Below are 15,769 nucleotides of genomic sequence, written 5' to 3'. Positions count from 1 at the left end.
TAAAAATAATTGCAAATTTGAATATATCATTTTTAGTCCATAATCTTTCCAACTGTTTCCAAAGTTAATTAAAGTTAAACTTCTTCGTTAAACATTAAGATATTTTTGTCGTATTACATACGTATATCGATACTGGAATATCGACAGCTACACCACATCCCTACAGCACATGTGGGCGCACCCGAGTCGGGACTCCGTGCTGCAATATTTTCGTTCGGCCCCCTACCACGACCGGCTAAATCTACAATTTATCGCTCAGTAACTCAGTACTGGTGTCTTAGAACCAGATGTTCGTTTAATTGAAGGAAGTTCCCAATAGCAATGCGCTGTCGGATTCGGTCGCGTTGATTTTGATTCTGAAGTGAATATTTCTTATACTGAAATTATTTCAGACATGTTTTTTTACAGTTTTGAAGTTAATATTTTGTACACTGAAGTCGTTTTATAATTGGTTCAGTAGTATTCTAAACGAAGTATTTAAAACTATTTATTTATTGTATTCTCCTTCAATTGCCTCTTTATTTAGATTTAGATTTACATGATCATCATAGTCATATGATTGCGTATTCCAGTATACTCAAAAATGCAAACTTTTCAATTAATGAATATTTTTTTTTATTATAAAAACTAGCTAACCCGGCAAACTTTGTACCGCCTGAAAATCTATTTATCAAATATATTTAATGTAAAATATAGCTTATGTTACTCGTGGATAATGTAGCTTTCGAATGGTGAAAGAATTTTTAAAATCGGTCCAGTAGTTTTTGAGCCTAGAATCAAACAAACAAACAAAGTTTTCCTCTTTATAATATTAGTATCTATAGATATACAAGAAGTGCCCCTTTAAATATGTTAACGATATATAGATAGATGTTTCTATATGTATAGATATATCTATAAAAACATCTAAATGTACGATATTTCATAAGGGAATTTCAATTTGCTACTGTCGTACTTTGCACTACGTATCTATATGTACGTAATTACGTACCGCTACCGTTATAAGTGTTACTATGTATGATGTCCCGATATTTCCTCCAGTTTTCATAGCAGCCCTACCCAGTGCTATGAAATGAAATATGCCATTGCTGACACGGCCAAACAGAAGCAAAATACGAGTTTACATCTCGTGACCGTTGCTGCATTCTCAGAAGTGTGGGTCCATCTAGAAATTGCTGATTCTTAACGTGGAGCCTATGTAAACAATTACGGAATTTAATTTGTGCTGTGAATGTTTTTAAGAAACAGAAGTAGCATATATGCATGTAAACAGCAGTGATAGCCTAGTGGTTATGAAATTCGGGTCCGAGGTTCAAATCCCAGGCACCTCTGATTTTTCAAAGTTATGTGCGTAACATAAATTAATTATCACTTGCATAAAAGTTGAGGGAAAACATCGTGAGGAGACCTTCATACCTGAGAAATCTTAAAAAATAATAATTTTTGAATGGTATGAAATAATTTTGGAAATAATTTTGTCATACCTGACTGTATATTTGCACGCCTTGAAGGCAAAATAAGAGGATATTATACTTTGTTTTAACACCCATTGTACCTTATTTAGCAAATAAAGATTATGATTATGACGTCTACCTCTCCGCACTTGGCCAGCGCGGAGGACTATGGCCTAATCCTTCTCATTCGGAGAAGAAACCCGTGCCCAGCAGTGAACAGTAATAGTTTGATGATTATGAAAGGAGCATGCAGTCAACAAGTGATTTCTGTTGCGTATAGATACCTGTAAATACCTTTTGTACGATGACATATTAGTTACCACATTCTTCAAATTAGAACTAAGCGCTTAACATTCTTGTTATAAGGCAGAAATAGGTGTAGCGGTGTTTTCTCCGGTTTGAATCATGGAGAGTTCTCTACCTTTACCATTCTAATATAAGCTAAAAAAGCTTTTTTAAACAAAAAAGACTTCAAAATTCCGTTTGACATTAATTACACATATTCTTAAGAACGTTATAGGCAGTTTTTAACACTACTTAATTCTTGTGTTAATTAAAAAACCTTGTACTAGGGCGAGGAAATCTTGTTACCTATATAACAAAGTTCATTAAACTTGTGTTATTATTATAATAATTTGTCAACACGTCATTTCTTTTCCATATTAAGAATTCAAGATTGTAATCTCAGTACTTTCACACACGTTTTTAGGTTTACGTCTCACGTCATGCGAGTATTTTATAACATACTAGCTGACCCGGCAAACTTTGTACCGCCTCAAAATCTATTTATCAAATATATATCATATTAAATTAGCCTATGTTACTCGTGGATAATGTAGCTTTCGAGTGGTGAAAGAATTATTAAAATCGGTCCAGTAGTTTTTGAGCCAATTCATTACAATCAAACAAACGATAATTCTAAGACAATATAAACAAACAAAGTTTTCCTCTTTATAATATTAGTATAGATAAATGGCAAACAACTAATCCACCTGTAGCCTTACCAGAAGTTTTTACGTTTTGACAAATATGACTGTTTTGGTATTTGTTTACGTATCAGAACTTGGAAATCGTATGGGCCAGTCATATTTGTGATAACGTAAAAACTCACGGTAAGGGTACTGATGGTAAATGGCTACGGTCGCCTATAAACAACTGTAACCAACCCAAGATAAGATATGGTTCTTACAGCTTGCAGTACTGATGGTAAGTGGGTACTGCCGCCCATGGACATCTGTATCAACCTCAAGATTAAACCTATCTGAAGTCAACCACAGATGCTATCGAGAGTAAGTTGGAACGCCTTGAATAAGTATGTCTACCTTACCACACCCTTCAACAAGAACACAGCAGCGCTTAACAATGTTGTTTTAACAGATGTAATGGTGGTTCCTCTAGAGTTACGAAGGTTTCTTTTCTGGGGCGTGCCAGCTTAGTCCTCAGGGGTAGCAGCGCATCAGTGGCCGACCTCAGGTAGGAATATGTAATCCTATCTGAGTTTGATTACAGATGTCCATGGCCGGCAGTAACTTACCATCAAGAGGACTGCGTGCTCGTCTGCTACTCCTACGAGTATATTATAAAAAAATCGCCTATCGCTTACCCACTCGCAGTAGGCCAAGCGCTAAAAACGTTGTTAAAACGCCTTTAATGTAAAATGTAAAATGTAATGTAAAAAATCGTAATTGATGTGACATTTTTCATAAATAAAGATTCTGTAAAAATATTTAAAGTGGCCATCTTGAAACCGTTGAAGTGGACCGAATAGTAATTTATGGGCATGCTCACGATTGTGAAGTGTATGTCAAATAAATTGTTTTATGTTTAGGCTTCAAAGTGGGTGTCAAATATATTTGTGGGTTATTGGTAATAGCTCTCTTTAAGTGTTTTTATTAAGTAGACAAGAACAAGCAAAAACTAAATAAATATAGCTATATCTAGCTAACCCGGCAAACTTTGTGTTGCCATATAAATAAAAAAATGTTAAGGGTGAACAATCCTTATCACTTAGGGGTATGAAAAATAGACAGTAGCCGATTCTCAGACCTACTGAATATGCATATAAAATTTGGTGAAAATCGGTAGAGCCGTTTCGGAGAAGTACGGTAACTAACATTGTGACACGAGAATTTTATATATAAGACTATAAGCTAAGACTAAATAACATTATTTTGAAGGGGATAAAAATTCTTAGTGGTTTGATTCCAGAGGAACTACCGACACATTTTTCTGCCTTATAACAGCTGTGTTAAGCGCTGCTGTGTTCTGGTTAGAAGGGTGTGGTAAGAGGGATATACTTGTCCAGGCAATTCAGCGTAGTCCTCAGTGGTAGTGGGACATCTGTGGCTGTCCCCAGGTCTCTTATCCTATCTTTTTTTTTATCTTACTATAGGCTTGCGTTTGGCTGCAACGGTACCTGATGTTAAGTGAGATGCAGCCTTGGGTAAAACACGCTGTCCTAGAAGTAGCCTATTCACCCTTGATTTGAACAATCCCAGGTCGTATGTATCGGGAAGGCGGGAGTGTGTTCCATTATCTAAAGAATACACTAAATGTCCATGGGCGGCAGAAGCCACTTACCATCAGGTGGGCTGCATGATCGTCTGCTACTTTGTTATTAAAAAAAAACTAAAAGCAGTATGATTTATAATACGGAACCCTAAAAATGCAAGGTAACATTGTATTTAAAATTGCAATGTATCCTAATTAGTTGAAGATGGTAGAACTAATGCAGTGCTCAGAGCACTACTTAGAGTCAGCAACGCATCTGCAGTCGACCTCAAGTAGATTCCAGTTCTATCTGGGCTTGATTCAGTCTCCATGAGTGTCAGAAACCATTTTTTTTTATTATAAGAGTAGCAGACGAGCATGCAGTCCACCTGATGGTAAGTGGTTACTGCCGCCCATGGACATCTGTAATCAACCCCAGATAGGATTAGGTATGCCTACCTGAGGTCGGCCACAGATGCGCCGCTACCCTTGAGGACTAAGCTGGAACGCCTCGGAAAAGTCTGTCTCCCTTACCACACCCTTCAAACCAGAACACAGCAGCGCCTAACACTGCTGTTATTAGGTAGAAATAGGTGTGGCGGTGGTGCCGCCAGAGTCGAACCACAAAGGGTTCTACCACCTTCACTATTTTCATTAAAAATATAGACGGCATGATTTACTACTCCAAAAATATCAAAAAACTAATCAGGGCCAGTTGAACCACGTGGACTCCACCATAAAATAAACATTCTAAAAATACAGGATCGAAATACACTACAGTTTAATAGCGTATTGGTTTATGCGATTCGATTACTACCTCAAGGGACGGTGGTCGTTCACCTTTAAAGCTGTTTTACTTTTAAACTAATAAATCTAGAAAATTTGTGTATAGTCCCATTGGTAAGAGTCAATTTAAGTCACATGAAAGTCCTTTGAAATGTTATGTTATTTATCTTATGTTATGTTCTAAGGGTATGTCTTATATATAAACTTCTCGTGGCACAATGTTAGTTACCGTACTCCTTCGAAACGGCTTTACCGATTTTCACAAAATTTTATATGTATATTCAGTAGGTATGAGAATCGGTTACTATCTATTTTTCATACCCCTAAGTGATAAGGGTTGTTCACCCTTAACTTTTTTTATTTATATGGCAACACAACGTTTGCCGGTTCAGCTAGTATTTTATGTATTATAGGAATAGAATAGACAAGCATACAGTCCACCTGATGGTGACTACTACCGTCCATGGATATCTGTAGTTAACCCCAAATAAGATTAGATATTCCTCCCTGAGGTCGGCCACAGACGCGCCGCTACCCCTGAGAACTAAGCTGGAACGCCTCAGAAAAGTATGTCTATCTTACCACCCTGTTCAAATCAGAACACAGCAGCGCTTAACACTGCTGTTATGAGGCAGAAATAGGTGAGGCGGTGGTAACGCCTGAGTCGAACCACAGAGGGTTCTACCACCCACTTCTTCTCTCCTATTCAACCTATATCATCAATTCGTCTACAATATGGAAGTAAGTACAAAACGCCTCACAATTTGTTCTAATACATCGCATACTGATTTGACCGGCCGCAGTATATTGTTCTCAATTAAAAAGCGTCGAGCGGACCAATTGACTTTATTACTAGCGTGATGTAACAGTTTATTTACAACCATAGAGTGCGTAAGTGGTAGAAATGACGCGGTGACGCACGGCAAAGAGAGGGTTTTTTATGTCACATCATCAACCCATTATTGTCCCACTGTTGGGCACGGGTCTCCTCTCAGAATGAGAAGGATTAGGCCATAGTCCACCGCGCTAGCCAAGTGCGTATTGGTAGACTTCACATACTTTTGAGTTTTTTTTTTTATATAAATCTCTCAGGTATGCAGGTTTCCTCACGATGTTTAACCTCACCGTTTTGTGATATGATAATTAATTTCTAATACGCACATAACTTTGAAAAATCAGAGGTAGGATTTGAACAATGGACCCCTCGTTCGAGAGGCCGAGTTTCTAAACCATTGGGCTATCACTGCTTTTACACAGACCTGTATTTGTTTTGTACCTTACAGGTTTGTGGGTTTGTGCCCAAAGGGTAAAAACGAAAGGCTATTACTAAGCCGGCGCTATCTGTCCGTATCTCTGTCTATCTGTCTGTCACAGGGCTCTATCAGATTTGAAATGTTTATAGTTGTTTGTTTGTAATTTTTAACCGACTTCAAAAAGGAGGTTTTTTTTTTTTTTTTTTTTTTTTATAATATAAGAGTAGCAGACGGGCATGCAGTCCACCTGATGGTAAGTGGCTACTGCCGCCCATGGACATCTGTAATGAACCCAGATAGGATTAGATATTCCTACCTGAGGTCGGCCACAGATGCGCCGCTACCCCTGAGGACTAAGCTGGAACGCCTCGGAAAAGTCTGTCTCCCTTACCACACCCTTCAAACCGGAACACAGCAGTGCCTAACACTGCTGTTATTAGGTAGAAATAGGTGTGGCGGTGGTGCCGCCGGAGTCGAACCACAAAGGGTTCTACCACCTTCTAGGTGGTTATCAATTCGGCCGGTATCTTTTTTTTTTTGTTTTTTTTTTTATGTATGTACACGAATTACTCCGCCGTTAGTGGACCGATTTTAATAATTCTTTTTTTATTGTATAGAGACAAGCTGGATGTTGGTACCATTTAAATATGGTTAGGATCCATCGATGAGTTCTGGAGATAATGAGGGGAACTCCTCAACCCATGTAAATATAACAGCCATAACTTCGCCGTTTATGAACCTATTTTGTCTTCAGAAATATGTACTAAACCAACATTTATTTCAATTATATTTTACTTTGTAGTGACATAGAAGTCGGTTGTATTTTTTGTTAAAAAAATTTGTACAGTTGTTGTTGTTGTTTACACTTGAAATTTTACAGGGTATGTATATCCATGACCGCTGTACCAATAAATACAAAAAATAAAAATATCTTTAAAATGGAGGTCGCCATTTATCTATTGAACCGTAATAAGTAGACAGTCCAAATTGTCACCATGCATTTACTTAATGACTGCTGTAATAAAAAAATAATAACAACAAAAAATAAATTAAAATTTCTATATTTTGATTTGATAGGTGTAGGAAGATGGCTACCTAAAGTAATGTGAGCACTTTCATTGTGTTTCTCAGTCATTAACAGAGTATATAGTGAATAAACTATGTATACTGCTTATACTTGAAATTATAAAAGACATCTCTATTCGTTATCCATTCTACGTTTTCAACCGACCGCGTTGAATTAAGATCCGTTTTGTTTTGCAAAATTATCGTTCGTTTACTATCGAATTGGTTTTACTGGTATATGAAAGCTTAAGAACTAAAGTTTATCGTTAAGAAACTTGCAAATAACTACAGTAGAACCCGCTTAAGACGATCACGCTTAACACGCTTTCTCGCATAATACGCCATTTTCCGCTAGTCCCTGCATTTTGAGACATGTTTTCATACATTTTTTAACGCTTAATACGCTTCGACATCCCGTTTAATACGCCTAATTCGTAACTGGCTGAAGGAACTGGTATTACAACCGATGGATCAGGGAATCATAAAGGTCCTTAAACAAGGTTACAGGACGAGACTTATCGTTATCTTCAAGAAGCGGAACGCTCTGATAGCAAACGACCCTTGACCGTGCATGATGCCATTTTAAACATTGCCGCGGCATGGGAAGCAATTATGCTTGAAACCATTCAAAATTGTTTCAAGAAACAGGTTTCAGGAATAACGGGGTTGACGTCATGGTGGAAGAAGAAGAACAAGACGTGATACTGCAGGGTTTTCCTGAATATTCTTCTATTGATGGCAACGTGGCACCCTACGACATACAATCCATTGATGATCTTATACTTTTGTCTTATCCCGCTTAATACGTTTTCTCGCTTAAGACGCGTTTTTGGTTGGGTCCCTATGAAATCGTCTTAAACGGGTTTTACTGTATAATGTTTGGTCTTACCTATTACATGCGAGTTTCTATTCGCGATTTTCATATTTTAAGACTAGTTTGATCTTTACCAACGTTTTACGTTCTCTAGTATGAAAGCCCCTAAGATGAATGAGATTTGTATAATTATTTGTTAATAAATAATTAATAGAACGAGAAAAAATAAAGATACGAAATCCTATGTTTAAGTGTTGTTAAAATTTCTTAGAATATAATCTTTATTTTTTAAATTTAAGACTGACAAAGAGCATAATCACTGCGCAACAAGCTTTCTTTATTTAAAATAATAAAACTTTCTTTTCAAAACGAACATGTGTTCGGTTGGTGCTAAAAGAAGTTACGGTCAATTGTCTTTGTCTATGGTCCCTTTTGGTAGTGTAATTTATTGTCTGTACTAACATCTGTTGCCCGCCATTGTTGCAAATTGATGCAATAATTTTAAAAAGTAAAACGTTTTGTCTTTATTCCGAAACATGTACTTACATTGTACATTACATATCCATTTATTTATAATAGAAAGATTATATGCTTTGTATTTTTTGCCTTCAAAACATCAAGAACATTGACTTTTTGAGAAATAGTCTAGTATAACAGACAATATTACTCACTACTATATTCACAGAAGAAAGAAAGAAAGTTACTTGAAAAAGAAAATATAATATAGAGCGTCATTTTAAAAAAAAAATAAAAAAATATTATAATGCGCATTAAAAAAATATTTTAACGATACAAAATAATTAATATGCCATCAAAAACAATGCTTGTAAAAAGTTCCAAGTCTCGCCATTCAGTTCTTCTACCGTAAAAAGTTTTGAGATCTATGTAAAACCAAGCCGGTAAATGTATGCAGTCCCTACTTAAGGGACCTTCTGTCTTAAGGTATTATCTCACTATCTAACCTAACAACATCTCATGGGACCATACCAATATTAAAAATCTTTTATGTTCTAAATAAATTAACGTGGCAATCGTAACTGCAAGTCACATTGTGTTTTCATCTTATCATATCGCATCACACAGGTAACATTAGTACGATTGCCACGTCAATTTATTTAGAACATAAAAGATTTTTAATATTGGTATGGTCCCATGAGATGTTGTTAGGTTAGATAGTGAGATAATACCTTAAGACAGAAGGTCCCTTAAGTAGGGACTGCATACATTTACCGGCTTGGTTTTACATAGATCTCAAAACTTTTTACGGTAGAAGAACTGAATGGCGAGACTTGGAACTTTTTACAAGCATTGTTTTTGATGGCATCTCATTCCTTTTTGTAGATATTTCTACTCTTTTCCTTTCCGGTACCTTCTACTAGTTGAAACTCAACAACAGATTTTTTAAAGCCAATTAAATTTTTGTAGTTAGTCTTTGTAGTTATGTATATAATCTTGCCATTCATCATCACTTTCATTCGAACATGACAATAAATTAAATCTAAAAAAGTTACTATTTTGACAACTGAAATTATTCCCATTATCCTCAGGAAAAAACATCCCTACTGATTGTGATTTATTTATTTATTGTGATTTAACGTGTCTTCGTATTAAATAATCGACATCCCTTACTTTCTTCTGAATATCCGACAAAAATCATTGGTAATCTTTCACTGACTTCGCCGGACTCCGGTTTTTGTTATAAACCACAGAATTTACTGCTCTTGCTCAAATTCGTTTCAATTTATAATAGACTTCTGACTTCTGAAATGAAATTAAATATTTATTTAATAATGATAACATTCGTTTTAGACTTCTCGCATTTACAATAGTTCTGTTAGCTGTTTCAACCACAACAATTTGTTTAGGGGTATATAGTATCGCCTTCTGATGTAGAATTCCATTTGTTGACAAGAAAATATTGAAAGCTCTATTACAAAATTTCGTCCCACTATCTGATCTCATACATTTGTTCGACTTGCTATTTCCCTTTTCAACACTTTATATTTTTGAAATTTCTTAAAGACTCACTCTTATGTTTTAGAAAATAAACATTCATCGTGTCATTCGAGAATAATAGTCGATAAATAATAACATGTACCTTGAACCGTTGAGTGAAGTAGCTTCCATGGGACCACATAAATCTGTATGTACGATCTCCAGTATATCGTTCGTTCGCGTTCAGAGATTTGGAAATGGTTTCTTACTAGTCGTCATATCCGTCGTAATGTTCACATTATCAAGACCAGTCACAATATTCTTTAAAATTCGCATATATTCCGGATTAATATGGGCTAGTCTTCTATGCCAATATTTATTTGACATTGTCAAATTACATATCGGTGATTTGACAAATTGTTTAAATTTATATATACCATTTACGTTGTGGCCAGTTGCGATGATATTATCCATAGAGTTACTAATAGTGCAACCGTTTTTCAAGAAATTAACAGTAAATCCTTTTTCAGTAAGTTTACTCACCGCTAACAAATTCATACTTAAATTATTAGTCTGCATTTGTCTTCTGCATTCAACCTGTAGTTATTTTTAGAATTAATATTTCCAGAGTATATTAATAATACATATTTTCAGCTAGACTATATTTTTATTCACTTCTATTTAAAACTTAGCTCACCGAACAATATCATTTTATATATAACTATTATGTTTGTTTTGTACGAACAATGGAGCAAAAAAAAATACCCTAATTGTGCAATGGACGGTTGTTTAAATTCAACATTAAACTGTGCATTTTCGTTTTTTTATAGCTATCAATTTTTTAGAGAGGTAAGTCGGTATTTGCTGTTGTACCGAGCCACTAGGAGCTGATATTTTTGGTGATCATGGCAAAAATATGTTATAAAGTGGCTATCTAAGCTCGATTTATATAACAGTTTCTTATTTCGAATAATTTGAAACGAACTTAACTAAATTTATGTAATATTACGTATCAAATATTACGTAAGTTGAAAACATGATTTTTTGTTTGTGTAGATATTGGTTTGTCTTTAAGGCCATTTGGTAGATTTAGGTCTAAAACAGATAGGGCAAAAGGAATTGTGTAATAAGGGTAATCCGTTTAGAAGTTATTAAGGATTTTCCATTGTGAACATTGTAAATTTGTATATGTAAGCTTATTATTTTCATACAGACATTTATTTAAGCGCAATAAGGCCGAAATTTGCACATTTGTTTCCTTGGAAACAAACTTATTATTATTTTATAATACGGTGACAGTTGCTTTACCTCACGACAGTTATTGTATTTTTTGTATGTTACCGTTATATTGTAGAATACGTTAGCATACACATTAACTAGGCAGTCTTAAGATTAGCTAGAAAATATGCAGATTAACTATGTAGTTAAAATTCGAAACATCTTTTCAGACTTGTTCTTAGGGCTAAAACACATGCCTTTTTAAGACACGATGACGTATCGTGACACATAGCGACATTGTGCCACAAAGCGATATTGTTTCGTGAAAATATACAATGTTTGTCGTAAATTCATGACACGACGACGCATCATGACATGCACGGGTCGACGTCAAGGGGTGAAAATTGATACAATCTTCGTTTTGTACTTTAGGTAATGGACAAGCTAATCTGCGTTTTAACTGATTTAGGCACATTAGCCGTAACATCTAGTTTTTTTCTCATGACATTTGTCAGAAATTCGGAATGTTTTTGATATTATATAACTTTTTAGGGTTCCATACCCAAAGGGTAAAAACGGAACCCTATTTCTAAGCTGTTCGTTTGTCTGTCTGACATAGAGCTCTATTTCTGGAACCTTAATAGATAGAAATTTAAAATTTTTACGGAATATGTATAATGGTGGCCGCTTTAACAATGAGTACTAAAAGTAAAAAGAAAAACTTTCAAATAAAGGAGAGTTGTCATACAAGGACCTTCTTTTTCTTTATGGGGAGGAAATCTTCAAAAGGTACTCGACGACGTGGGAGTGACGCCGGGTTATGTGGGACTTTAGCCGGACTAAAATCCTCCGGTGGCCGTCCTCAACGTTTGTTGGAGAACTCCGGGATCTCCAACTGAACGTAACAGAAGTCCTTTAAGCGCGATGCCCCGATCGAGCTCTGCCCTGGGAGAACAGTTTTCGCTCCTCCTAAACTATCCGGTGTTCACGACGGTATGCGACTACACATACCGCCGTCCTTCCCGGGAACACTTATTGGACGGTTCGAGCTCCCTCTTGCCACTCCCAACTCCGGAAGCCCCCTTGTAGTCGCTTCTTACGACAGGCACGGGATATCGTAACCCTTTTTTAGTCCAGGAACTACAGAGACAAACATATAAGGACCTGCTATTTTTTAGCGTTTTTCATTTGAAATGTTCACAATGCATTATATGGCTGCTATAACATCAATTAGTAAAAATAAAAATAAAATAAACAAATATTTTTGTGGTAGGGAACCCTCAGTGTACGAGTTCGATTCGCACTTCACCCATTATTTGAATTGAATTTAAATTGAAGTTGGAATTGAAAACGTCTTTTGTCTCGAGAATAAAAACAATTGACGTCGCCTATAATAGTAGGGGAGCCCAAGACGGGATTTCGAGATTGCCTCGAACGCGGCAGATTAAGATATGGGAGATACCTTACATCCTAGAGTATCTTAAAATATCCATTTGGGGGGTTCAACCAGGGAAGTCTATCAGACTATTAATAAAAAATCGTATTATCTATAGTAGCTTAATTAAATGCTGAAAACATTATAATCTGATGGTTTGAGGGCGGCGTTAGGGAGTAATAAGGTTGCAAAAAATCTATACCTGGACAATGGACATACTCGAGTGCGGTAATTTTTTTAATACAAAGGAAATAATGCTAGAAAATATGCACTATCTGATAGCGCCATTTATTAGCATGGATCCCTGGAAAGTAATGGTGTACAACAAACTAAAGGAAAAGGCAAATTTTATGGAAAATACATTATTCTTTATATATTCTCATTCTATTTTTTTTTTTCAAATCGTCAGTATAAAAAATCCCTTCACTAAATCGTCAGATGAAGGGTTATGATAAGTAAAACATCAGCTGGAATTTTCTGTATAATAATCTTACGCCCTCGAGTGTGTCAAGATAACGTTTTTTTTTTGCATTTTCGAAGAGTCACTGACAGTCTTTCGAATCGAATCGTCAGTCTTTCGAATGGGGGACTCATCTGGGGTAACTTCATATCCCCTTTGAAAATCTAATGTGCTGGATACTTTTTTTTCCATTTTTACCTCTCGTATGGCTGTCCCCCTATGCAAACCAGCAGATAAACATATTTCCGGCATCAGAGATATATACTATATCATTAACCTGCCGCGCCTTGAGTATGTCTGACTCTGCTTTTTACATATTTCGAATCATCTAGAAACTATTCCCACGGTGAATCGAAAAATATCACACAACCTTTTCTTCACTCTAACGTGTAATCTACACAATCGTATACGTCCTATTGACGCTCGAGTTTCTACCCATTTAACATCATGGGCTCCCCTACTACTCGTAAATTTCGCGGACAGAAACACAGATTCATTAACTGCAAATGTAACTTTGTAATCCTATATAACTTATATAGGATACAAAGTTATTTAATATAGTTGGTGTATCTAGATAACTGGACAGAAATTGCAAAATATTTTAGTTTTCCCATGAGTTATATACTAAACACTAATTGTATTCTCAATTTCAACCTTCTATGTCTGCTGGAAGTGCCTTAAACTTTTGATGATCGGTCAGTCAGTGAGTGAGTGAGTGACAAAATTACGAACTTTACCTTCTTGTAATTCTTAAACTACTGGTTCAAATTGAATGAAATTTGAAATGTACCGTGTCTATACAATGCTTGCTTGGCTCCTGAAAATTCAGGCTTCTAGCTTCATATGCAACGAAGTTACAGGGGGTCAAAAATGGGCCGAATTGCTTCGGGAAAAGTATGGTACGGCCGTGCCGCTTCTTTTGGCTCGACTTGGCGGAGGCACTGCCGTGCCTCCAGATAATCAAATATTAGGCTTAAAAATGAACAATAATAATATGACAAAAAGTTTTTTGTACCGAACACCATGCCATTTAATAAAAAATAAACATGACATTAAAAATAAAACAATATTCCAAAATTGACAGTACGAGCTTGACACGCAGTGTTTAAATTTTCTAAACTTATTATTTGATTATTATTTGAGTTATTTTATAACGAGGAAAGTGAAATATTGTATTCTCAAAAAGACACCACAGTTCTTATTGTGTTTTCCAAGGAAGTTACAAAATAAATCTTTATACGTGAATTGGTAAGTTTTATAATTATTATGATTATTATAATAACAACTAGCATTTACCCGCGACTTCTAATGAATACATGCATGCATACTATAATATAATACAGTTTTTGAACACCGATTATATCACGGGTAAAAGTTTTAAGATTAAACACGTTATCTTTCTTAAAATAAATAAAGCCTGACTCTTAAATTTCATGTCTCTATCTTCAAAACTGACTCTGATTTATCTCTTTAGAGGTGAAATATTCGAATTCTTTTCTAGTGCTTTCATACGTTATTTAAGGAATCTATATACAATGTTTCAAGTCAAAGCCGTAGAGCGCTGTGCATAGGCATATGAGTCAGTCAGTTTTCACTTTTATCTAGATTTAAGTTTGTAATCGGCCTTTAGGACAGAATGGTGCAACATGTTTCTGATATCCCCAAATTTCGTAGAAGTATCGCAGGATAGCACCGCATGTGTAAGCTATTGTACGAAATTCTTTATGATGTTGAGTGGACGGGAGTGCCCACTTAACGTCGATAAGTATAGAAACATGCATGATGCAGTAGTTCAATGTTGGCCTCTCAATCTGGCAGTCCGAGGTACGAATCCCAGCGCACCTTATTTTTGAAACATATTACTTACTATAACGTGGAAGGAAAATATCGTGAAGAAATACGAGTATATAAAAGTCTAAGAGTTCTTTAAAAAAAGTTTAAATATCACCAATGGTGACTAATTGAAGCCACCCATGCTAAAAAAAAATTATTGCATTGATTTTCGGAAAAGTAGCCAAACTGCATAATTACCAAAAAAGTTGTCTTAAGTGTAAGAAGTCTGACGATTCGCACTTAGTCAGCGCGGTGTACTATGGTCTAAAACTCATCACTTGCATAATAGGTGACCATCTTAGTCCTCAGGACTCACAATGCCACTGGCACTGACCACTTACCATCAGGTGGACTGTAAGCACGTACCCCACTTCAATCTTATAAAAACATAACTCTCATAACACGTAAGGCGTCCCTTTTCGCAAATAACCCCAATATGTAAAACGTGGCACGGTGACCTCGGTGCCGGAAGCCGCCGCGAGGAAACACTGGTATCCGGGCTAGCTTGTTTTAAATATTACATTTGAGTAATAAACTCGTTCAAAAAACTGTGAAGCTAAGCTAACTAAGCTAGTGGTTAAGAAACTTAGCCTTTTGATCGACGGGTCCGAGTTACAAATCCTATGCACGCACCTCTGAATTTAAAAAGCAGTGATAGTCTATTGGTTAAGAAATTCTGCCTCTTTATCGAGAGGTCCGACGTTCAAATCCTAAACACGCACTTCTGGTTTTTCAGTTACGTGCGACTTAGAAATTAATTATAATGATTTAATGGTGAAGGAAATCATTTTGAGGAACCCTGTATAAGAAATTGTCAAAAATGTTGTCAAAGGTACGTGAAGTCTACCAACATGCACTTGTTTAGCGTTGTGGATTATGGCCTAATCCTTTTTCACTCTGAGAGGAGACCCGTGCCCAGCAGTTGGACAGTAATGGGTTGATGATGATGATGAATTAGCAAAGGGGCACGCAGTTCACCTGATAGCCATTGACGCCATTGGAGATCTGTAACCAATTCCGTATTAG

This window comes from Epargyreus clarus, unplaced genomic scaffold (assembly GCF_041222505.1).
Source record: "Epargyreus clarus isolate Ecla_fem2 unplaced genomic scaffold, WU_Ecla_fem_2.2 ptg000027l, whole genome shotgun sequence".
NCBI lineage: Eukaryota > Metazoa > Arthropoda > Insecta > Lepidoptera > Hesperiidae > Epargyreus > Epargyreus clarus.
Note: the sequence above shows the minus strand (reverse complement) of the source record.